Consider the following 11,102-nt stretch of genomic DNA (forward strand, 5'->3'; position numbering starts at 1 on the left):
AGGGGCAGTGACCAAGAAGGAGCGGCGGTGAAGAAGCATTAGGCAGTGACTGCAGCCCCTGTTGCCCATTTCCCTGTGCTGCTCAGGGGGAGAAAGTAAAATAGAGTAGATAGGGGGAAGGTGGTTTTAGTTTTTTAGTTTCTCACTGCTCTAGTCTGCTAGTGATAGGTAATAAATTTTATTCATCTCCTTGTGCTGACTCTGTTTTGCCTGTTATGATGGTTGTAGAGTGACCTCCCTGTCCTTATCTCACCCTTTTCATCATATTTTTCATCATATTTTTATCCCCTTTTCCTTTGAGGAAGGGGAGTGAGAGGGTGGCTGTGGTGGAGTTCAGTTGCCCAGAAGGGTAAAACTGCTGCAAAAGGTTAGGGTAATTAATTGGTTCTGAGGTGTTCTCCCTTTCTCAGCTGAGCGTGGAAGCAGAGGGCACCGTCAGTCTATCCACTGTCCTGGTTTCTTTTTGTGGTCTCTTTCCCTTGCTTATACTTTCCCCATAAATAGAGTTCCTGACAGTTTTGTGATTTGGAACTTCAGATTGAAGTAAAGCTAAAAGCATCTTATTTTGGTTAGCACTTTTGTGGCTTATATACAGAATTTATATACAATGACATATCATTGCCTAACATGCTGTAATGTTATCTCCTTCATCTAGTCCACCAGCATGCAGTGCAGACCACCCCAGGGCACTCCAGCCGCTGCCCATGCTGAGGTTTGGACTTCCCATGCTTTGAGTACAAGGCCCAGTAGGGCAGGTGCGCCTTGTTTGAGGAGCTGGTGATCTTGGACAAAGTGTCTGCTGCGTGGCTACTCACATGACATCGTAGTGTGCTGTGTTTGGAATGATTGGCCCAAAGTTTAAAGAAGAGGTAGTGAATTAAACTTTCCAGAGCAGGCTTCTTTTCAATTTTTTTTTTTTAAATGGTCTTTTTTTAGGCTCATAATCACATGGTCACATAACTTGTGAAAGCAGAAATGCCCATAAAGCATATTCATATGCTGATGCTGTATGGTCAAACAACTAATACAGTTACGAATATGTGCCTCTTGAAACAAAATGAGGAGTGCCAGGTAACATGAAAAGAGTGAAGCTTTTTCACCCTTCTTTGTGAAAAGATCAAACAAAAGGACATTGTATTTGTCTGCCTTTGTTTTGGTCCATATTATACTACTGTTTTGGTTCTCCACCACATCCCATGGGATTTATGGAATGCCCATTTCTTCATTTTTCACTGCTTTTTTATCTAACATCATCCATTTCATCTTCAGAGCAAATTGAGTTGAACGAAGGGAATATCTACAAAATCTTCTCTTCTGTTTTGCTTTTGGCAAAAAAAAAGGGGAGCGTGGGGGGGCAAAAAAAACCTTGCTTTTACAGAGCCGTTGCTATCTTCTTTTTTGCAATAAACATCTTCCAAAGACTGGCTGTGATTTGCAGGCTGGTATTCTAAAAGTGATTTCAGTGTCATGTGCTGCTTAGGCTTTTTTCTTAAGAGTTTTTCTTAAGAGTTTGTGAGGATAATGCAAGTAGCAGCAGAACACTATCTGTGTTATTGTACCAGGTAATATACTTCCATTGCACTTATGATATGTTTCCGTGGAGATCTGGGTCACTTGTATTGAATTGATGATAAATTCAGTCTTTCTTGCTAGTTACCATTTGAATCTAATCAGAGTGGAAGCAAACTTGTTTGCTTTTTTTTTTTTTTTGGAGGGGGCGAGGGGAGGGGAGGAAGGGGGCAAGATCAGAGCTAGCACCAAGTTAAGGGTTTGAGAAAGTTGTTTTGGCCACATGCAAAAGTCAGACCAATTTGTTAGATGTACTTCTACCCCTATGACAAACTTCTACCCCTATGACAACATTGTGGGTTTGTTCATCCATAGTAGGAATAATTCTTGTTGAGGCCATGTTGTTTCTTTGCCATCTTTTGACTTGTGAAAGTATTCTATTGTTATCTAATGTATCAAGGATGTTACTTGTTCGTTTAATTACCTGCCATTATAACGTGCAATACCTGCTGATTCAAGAATTAATTGTAAGTATGATTTTGACAAACTATCACTATAAAAGAATTAAAATTAATTTATTTTGAAAAATTCACTTTGAAGTGATGTAGCTTTCTTCAGATGTCTGTGCTTAGTATCAGATCGCGACTTGATTGTGAAAGAGTATCTTTGATCTGTGGAAACATTTGTTTCTTTGGTTCTCCCAAGGCTATGCTCTGGCTCATTCTGAGGTCTGTCTTTATCTTGTTCTTGCAGCTTAGGAGTAAATAATTAGCTTTTAGCACCAATTCTCTCACTTTCGAGGTAAGTACTGGAAATTTTAGGTAAGTACTAGAAACCTAGCTAGTATTCTCACTGGATTTACCGTGGAAAACTTTTATTCTTACTAGCCTTGAGCTTCAAGAGGATGCCTAAAAAATTACATTTTATTTGTTACTTTTCTACAGAATCTAAACAGAAGTGTACCTCTGTAACTAATCTTTGGCTTTACTTGAAATGTCCTCGTACTTTAACAATGGATTTCTTCGAACTTTTTTGATATAAAACTTTTTGGATATAAAACAGTTACAGAGATGAGTCCACAGCTGTAGTCAAGTTACAGTACATCGTAGGTGGGAGATTCAGGGGCATGTTTTCAGGTTGTATGTATTCCAGTGGCATATTTTGAGGTGATATGTATTCAAGATTGAACTTTTCTTTTAAGTTCACACGGGATTTAAGTTATTATCAAGGCTTTAAAAGAAGTGCACCTTATGAGAGCTGTGTCATTCAGTCTGTAAGTTCTTTTTAAAATGTATTTCATTACAGAAATTAAACTAAATAATTGTGTAGAATATAGAATTTGTTGTTGTTGTTGTTTGCTACTTTTTACTTGTTTCAGGGTAGTTGCCTTTAGTTAGTTATCAGTTAAATGAAATTGTTTCATTTATTTTGAAATGGCCGTGCCGTAGATCCAGAAACTTTATGCAGGTAGGAAATAAACCTAATGCTTCTCTGTCTCTTTAGGGAAAAGAATTCAACTTTCATTACAAACAGTTCCCTTATTGCCATTTCTGATATTTGAACTGTGTAAAATTAAAATTGAAAAAAACAAAACATTACTAGGTTAAAAAGAGTGATACTAGCATTATGTGTCAAAGAAAGAGTGAAATAGAGCTTCAGCACAGTGTAGCAATGTGATGCTCTTGGGTGTACATTAGTGCTCAGACATCTTAGAATACCTGTACTGAGGCTTTTAGAATTGCTATGACACATTTCCTACTTAGAGCTGGAAGTTTTGTTTTTTCATGAGGAATGTCCCTCTGGGTGAGGTTAGCTGTACTCTGTAATATCTAATGGTAAAGTCTAGCAAAGTGAATCAGAAGCACCTTGCCTTGGTCAATTGTATTTTACCTTTTTTTAAAATTTTTGGTAGCCTTTTGGCTAATGCTTCATAGTGTAGCACTTTGCTTTTTCAGGATCCTGTATGACAACAAGAAGTAAACAAATAAGGTGGTCTCAAGGAGATTTCAAAATGAATTCGCACTGGAAAACAAGCTTTAACAACAAAAAGAAGGTGGAAAAAAGCTTCAGAAACTGCAAACTAAGGATTTTTTCTTATGAATACAGAAGCAATGTCAAAATGTTCAAGATGACTTTTGTAAGAAATATTGCACATACCGTACTTTCCTAATGTCAAGCTAAAGTGTTTTCTGAAAATGACTTGCAAACAAAAAGGATTAATGATTTAATTAATCTCAACCTCAACTCTCTTCATTTGCATAAGTGCAGTTTCCTGTCATCTTCAGGCAATTTGCAGTTTTTTGCAGATATAAATAGCATTCTTGTTATTTAGTTATTCTGTTTGACCTCTTTTATTCATACTCTGTTGTGACTATCCATTTAGTGGACATGTTTGAACTAAATATGCCTGCAAAATAGACTATAAATAATTATCTTGTTACACTTGAGTGCTTTTTGAAGAATTGCTATTCACTGTGAAATACAATATGAAAGTTTCTCATGGTTAATTTCTTACTGTGTTGGCAGCTTCAGCTGTAAGGTACTGTCTGTAGTTACGAAGGTTTGTTGGTACAAACTTGATAGACAAAAGTGTGCCAGAAGGTGGCTAACTGTGGCATAAAGCCACCTTTGTCATTGAATTTCTTGATGTTGCCAAGATCCTTTTGGAAGAAAGAAAGTTAATGGACCTTTCTGGCTGTGGGCAGAACTGACAGCCACTCCTGCCTCTTGTTTCTTGACTCTAAGACTCAGGTTCCCCATCTTCTCACTAGGTCTTAGCCAGCTTGAAACTTTTATCTGTTTTGTCCTGTCTCTCTGTTTAGCCAGTCTCCATTTTTCATTTCTGTAACCCATCCAGTTTCATTGTAGACCATTTTTTCTGAAAGTTGTTCTGCTAGTTACGTCTTCCTTTGCAATACCCAGGCATCTGTCCCACCTGAATTGAGACTGGGGCATTTTTTGTATGGTATGATGGTAACGGAGTTGCAAAAAAAAAAAAAAAAAGAAAAAGTGGGAGAACAGGGAATATTTTCCTGCTGCTAGTTCAGATAACTGGATCTGGAACCAGACCAGTCTCTTGAAATGTCTCTTTAAAACCTTTTATGTCTATCAAGTTGAATATTTTGGGGAGAGGAAGTGTGAAGTGCTATTTTGACAATACTATCCTAACTTGAGAGAGTACTAGAGCTATAGTGTTTGACACTTGTAGGCTTTTGGTTTCTTTTAATTTATCCCTATATTCCTATTTATAACTACTGTTTATCATTAGTTTATCATTAAATACTAGTGGATAATCTCATTGCTTTGTCACTTTGAGAGTTTTCTCTTTTTCTCTTTTTGAGACAAAACAACTCTCAGCTTTGTAGATACATCTTCAAAATTCTTATTTAAAACAGTTGTTTATCTATAGTTGGCTTTTCCAAGTTGGACTGTCTTTCTACAGTTTTTGTTTCATTTTTCTGCTCTGTTTAAAATTAATGTGCCCTGTTTTGCACTTGATTAACTTTTGTCAGGTAGTATTTTCATTTAATACAGGGCACTTTTTTCTTTAAGCAGTTGAGTTAGGGAAATCGACACTTTATCGAAACTTGGAAGACCACTGCCAAAAACTGTATGCCCTCTTTATACAGACTGACCTGAACTCTCAAGTTTGTGCTAGTGTTTTCAGGAGCCAGTATTTCCATTCATATGCAAGATATATTCCATCATGCAGTGCTAAGAAGCTGTATGTTTTCAACAGGACTCTGTCTGTAGTTGTTTCTGGTAGGCACCAGGGTTTTTGCTTTTGGAGGATGTTTAAATCGTGAAGATCTCCATCTCTGTCTTGTTTCATCTTTTTCTTCAATGTCAGGTCAACTTGACCTACATAAAACCATGTCAGTTGGCTTAGGAAAAATTTTGTAGTTACTCAGTATGTGTGTGAGATATGAATGGAATATATAATTTATTTTCAATCAAAATAGTATATATTTAGTTATGACCTCAGAACTGACACGGAGACGATATCTATAAAATTGATCTTTGAGGTAAGATCTTTGTCAAGCAGTATGGTATTTGGGATATTAATTTTATTTGAAGTTGTTTGGGAGGGTTGTTTTTTATTGTTATTTTTTTTTATCTTTTAAATGAATGGATCGTAGTACTCAAGGGCAGGAATTGTCACATACTGACCTTTTTATGCCCTGCAAACTGATGTTACCCTTGGAGTTATGTTGCTATACTTGCATCTAAAACTGGCCTACTTTGTTTTAGAGTTGCATAACCATTTCACTTCACTGGCTACCAGACCCCCACCAAGCCACTCTCTCACTTGGCTTCCTCAACAGTGGAGAGAGAATAAGGTGGGAAAGCTTGTGGGTCAATATAAAGACAGGTGAGTGGCTTATCAGTCACTGTCACAGGCAAAACAGACTAGGCTTGGAAAATCAAGATAATTGCCACTTAAAAATAGAGTAGTTGGTGAGAAACAAAGACAAAAACTAGAAGTACTCGACCACGCGTACAGTAGAGAAATGCTTCCTGATGTTCAGAGGAAGCCTCCTGTGTTCCATTTTGCGCCCATTGCCTCTTGTCCTGTCACTGGACACCACTGAAAAGAGCCTGGCTCCATCCTCTTTGCACCTTCCCTTCAGGTATTTATCAAAGTTGATAAGAACCACCCCGCAAGACATCTCTTCTCTGGGCTGAGCAGTTCCTTCGTCAACTTTGTGGCCCTTCATTGGACTCCCTCTGGTATTCCCATATCTTTCTTGTACTGAGGAGCACTGTATTCCAGATGTGAATTCCACACTGTACTCCAGATGTGGCCTCACGAGCGCTGAGGAGAGGGGAAGGACCACCTCCCTTGGTGAGCTGATGACACTGTTCCTTAATGCAGTCACAGCTGGCCTTCTTTGCTGCAAGGGCACATTGAGAGCTCATGTTCAACTTGGTGTCCATAAGGATGCCCCACAGGTCCTTTTCTGCCAAGCTTCTTTCCTCCTCTGGTATAGGATTTCACATTTTCCTTAGTTGAACTTCATGAGGTCCCTCTCAGCCCATTTTTACAGCTTTTTGAGGTCCCTCTGGATGGCAGCATGACCCTCTGGTGTATGAGACACTCCTCCCAGTTTTGTGTCATCAGCAAAGCTGCTGAGGGCACACTGTTCCATCGTCCAGTTCATTAATGTCAATGTTAAACAGAACTGACACAGTATTGACCCTTTGGGTATACCACTAGTTACTGGCCTCCAACTAGACATCATGTCACTAATAATCACCCTGTGGGCCTGTCCTTACAGCCAGCTTTCAGTCCACCTCACTGTGTGCTTATCCATTTCAACAGCTTGTCTATGTCGATCTTGCTGAGGACAGTTTCAAAAACCTTGCTGAAGTAAGGCAAAGTAGACAATATCCACTGCTCTCCCCTTGTCTACCAGGCCTTTCATTTTACTGTAGAAGCTTTTGATGCTGGTTGAGTATGACTTCTACTTGGTGAATCTGTGCTGAATCCTTCTGATGGTTTTCTTCTTCTTATGCCTGGAAATGGTTTCCATAATTAGCTGCCTAATCTTTCCAGGTATTGAGGTGAGGCTGACCAGCCTGTAATTCCCTGGGTCCTCTTTCCTACTCTTTTTGAAGATTTGAGTGACCATTTGCTGTCCTCCTGACCTTGTGTACTTACTTGGGTCACCAGGATTGTTCAAACGTTATCGCATGTGGCCTTAAAATGACATCTACCAGCTCCCTCAGCACTTGTGTGGATCCTGTAAGGCCTATGGGCTTATGTCTGTTCAGTTTGCTTAAGTATTCCCTGACCCAGTCCTCTGCCTCCAAGGATGCATTTTCCTTGCTTTAGACTTTGTGCTGGCATCCATGCCTGTGAGGTTGTTATGTTTAATATGATGTCTCCTCATGTTTTCTAATGTAGAAAGAAGCCAACAGATTGGTTCGAGTAAGGTTAATTATTTGCTTCTACGTGGGGACAAAACTTACTCTGTAGTAATTAAATAGGTTTTATTTATTTTGATTGTGGTGGCTGCTGCTGTTAGCCACATCAGCTTCTTCTCTGGGTTAGCATTTCTCTAGTATGTGAGAGTAGAGCTGTGGCCAGCTGTCTGCCTTGGAGCACTCTTCTGCCTTCACACTAGTGTTGATCTGACGGTAGAAGGATATGCTTTTAAATGCTTTTAAATTTAATGTGATATTTAGGCCAGGACACATATCCTACCTAGGCACATGGGTGGACAGTTATTTCAGCCCCTACAGCTCTTGTCAGCTGCATTTTTACGCAGAAAACTGTCTTACTTCTTACCTACCCTCCAATTTCAAACTTAAACATTGTTAGTGTTTGCTCAAAGAATGCACTCTGAACCCGATAAAGCAAATATTATTATAGTCTGTATTTTTGTCCCTGATTTAACAAGGCTTCTGGAAAAGGGACAGTAACACAGGCTTTGTGAAGGAGCAAACCATTTCTCATTTAAACAGTTCTAGCATCTTGAATGTATGAATTCTGAGGCCTTTTCTCTTGCAGTACATAAGCTGTCAGGTGGTTTATTTTTTCATTTTCGTAAACTTTGAGGTGTCCATAGCAGGTCTTAAGTGATTACAGTACTAAATTTCCATGAATGATATCCTGAGTTATTTCCTTCTTTCAAAGGATGATTAAGGAAAATCACATTGTTTCATCTTAATCACACACGATCAGATAGGATTAGGCCCAGGGTATTCAACTTTGTGACTGTGATTTTTGACTCATTTGCAAGCCAGAACTTTAATAGTGGGGGCTGTCATGTTCCCAGACTGAGAAAAGTAACTAAAAGTTGGCAATGTAATGAACAGTTAGGTTCATTCTCTGTTCCTGTTTTATGCTTATACAAGTCATTATATAATCATAACTATGTTTTACAGTAAAGTAAAATACAAAGCAGTCATGTTGCCCTGTGGACATGAAGAATGTGATGCACCTGGTATCTGTACACTGATATTTGCCATACATCTTTCATTTGTATCAAAATCTAAGTAGGTTTGTCATCTGTAAGTTCTTATGAGCTATGTCAAACTGTGTTTTCTTTAGTATCTTTGATTTTGCTAAAATCGTAATGCATATCTCCATAGCATTTTTTTGGTGTTCATTTTGTAGACTAAGCACAGACATAGAAAGTACCCCATGCTTTTGGGCCTCCCTTAAGTGCTGTGTTGACATGGCAGCATCAGCTCCTAGACAGAAACACTGAAATTTTCTGGGGGTGAGATATCTGGGAGTTGAAGTGGTGCCTGCTGCCTGAGGAATGCCTCAAGCACCTTTCTCCTTTTTGTTGTTGGGAGATGATGAGAGCATGTGCTGTGAAGTTCTGCCTCTGCTCAGGCATTAGGGCAAGTTTTCAGCAGTATCTCTGTATGGTGCTACCTGATACAACATTATCCTCCTCTCAGACCAAACCAAAATATGATTGACTGGATTAGATACATTAAATACGCTAACCGTATTGTACAGTTAGTTGGTTACTACAGTAGCTCGTTGTTTTGCTTTCCAAGCAGTCTGTGACTTGGGATAATTATCAAGATTTGTAGCATCATATCCGTTGTTTATTGTTTTGTTAGAACTGTTTGCTATTTCATGGTGAAACTCAAACTGACTGTTACAATGGAGTGGTTTGCTTTTATTTAAAGTGGTGTGAAGGACAAGTCTTGCATGTGTTACCAGTAGATATGAGTTTAGGATTATAACTGTGTGTGCTTGTTGCTGCTGCTGCTATTTTCAAAGGATAGCTAAGAAATCAGATTTACATGTAGATAAGCAAAAAGTGCTTTGCTTGAAGGCTTGTTAAACTGCTCTGTCCTTTCTATATACTTGTAAGAAAATCTTTTCACTGATGCTATTTACTTTTTTTTTTTTTTTGCACACTGCCATAGGAGGTTCTATGTAAATGACAAATCCCCACCAGAAGCAATTTCCTATTCATTTTGTGCTCTGACATAGAATTATAAATTTGTGTTCTTTATTCCTAGCTAGGTACTTTATGTGTAGGGCAAATAAATGAATCAATGAAACAGTTGCTATAGTTTTTCTTCTATCTATGCTTTTGTTCTTAATATGTGGACTCTTCTTGAGGAAACTGTTACAGCTCTGGGTACTGCCCCCCTTTTTAGGGTTTTGCATGGATTGTTGCTATGATTTTGTGTTTTCGTTTCACTATTTATGAAAGGATTCAAGTCCTTTAATTGACTAATTCAAGCATGTCTGACTTGTAATAAAGCTGGATGCTTTGAGGTATCTTTAAATAAAAATAAACTCTTCAACATAATCTGTTTGCTCACCTGTAAGGCCAACATGGAAAAACAAATGGCAGTGTAAGGTATAAGATTTAATTGCGAAGACTCTGCTGAGCTCATTTAGGGAGAGCTTGCTTGCCAGATGTTCCATAAAGCATTATCTTGTCCTAAGTAGATACTAAAACTTTCTTGATCAAAATTTACCTTCTGTGTTTCTGTCTAAAAGCTTGACAGGAACTAGTGGGTATCACAGATGTAGTACACTTCTGCTGTGAAGTATTTGGTGCTGAAATATGAAAGTTTTATAGTTCTATGAAACAATAAATTATGAACTATGAAACATGAAATCATGTTTCAGCATGAAACAGGAAGTAGGTTATAATTGCCATGTTGAGATTCCTTGTCTTTCCCTTCAGCTGGGATTTTCTTTCCTGGAAAAGTAACCCACTTTTTTCAGAACAGTGACTCTTATTTGTGTAGCAGTGACAGTGTTTGAGGCTGGGAACATCTACAGTAAATATGCAACTCTTGTTCCATAAGCAGTCTGAGGTCATACCATAACCCAGTTTGCTATAATAAAAGCTAGAAGCATAGAATCATGGAATGATTTGGGTTGGAAGGGGCCTTCATGACCACCCAGTCCCAACCCCCCTGCCATGGTCAGAGACAGCTCCCACCAGACCAGGCTGCTCAAAGCCCCATCCAACCTGGACTTAGACACTTCAGGGATTGGGCATCCACAGCTTCTCTGGGCAACCTGTTCCAGTGCCTCACCACCGTCTGAGTGAAGAGTTTCTTCCCATTATCTAACCTAAACCTACTGTCTTTTAGTTTAAAGCTATTATCCCTTGTCCTATCACTACACCCCCTGACAGAGTTCCTACCCAAGCTTTCCTGTAGGCCCCCTTTAGGTCCTAAAAGTGCACATCTCAAAGTCATTCTTCGAGGGCCAAGTTTCCAACTTTGGAAAACAAAGTATGCACTTATCACCAAGACATTTTTGAGATTTGGAAATGGCATAAACCCAGTACGTCCCCTGAAGTGGAAGTGTTAAAATTAGTGGACAATGGTGGAATGGATTTAGGAATAGATATTTGTTTCCGTCTGGTATTTAGCTGGCCTTCGATGTGCTTTAGTTAGCTCTTAGGCCAGCAACGCAGTAAAGAAATGCTGGGATACAGTGACTGAAGGATAACACTATTTTAGGGCAAAGCAGGAAACTTTCTGTGGATTGAACAAAAAGCTGTGCTGACATCCCATTGGCAGAGCTGCAAAAGCTACCTGATAACCATGAATACATGAAGCTAATGGAGTGGAAGGAAATTAACATGCTTCTC

Source organism: Oxyura jamaicensis, chromosome Z (genome assembly GCF_011077185.1).
Source record: "Oxyura jamaicensis isolate SHBP4307 breed ruddy duck chromosome Z, BPBGC_Ojam_1.0, whole genome shotgun sequence".
Taxonomy (NCBI): domain Eukaryota; kingdom Metazoa; phylum Chordata; class Aves; order Anseriformes; family Anatidae; genus Oxyura; species Oxyura jamaicensis.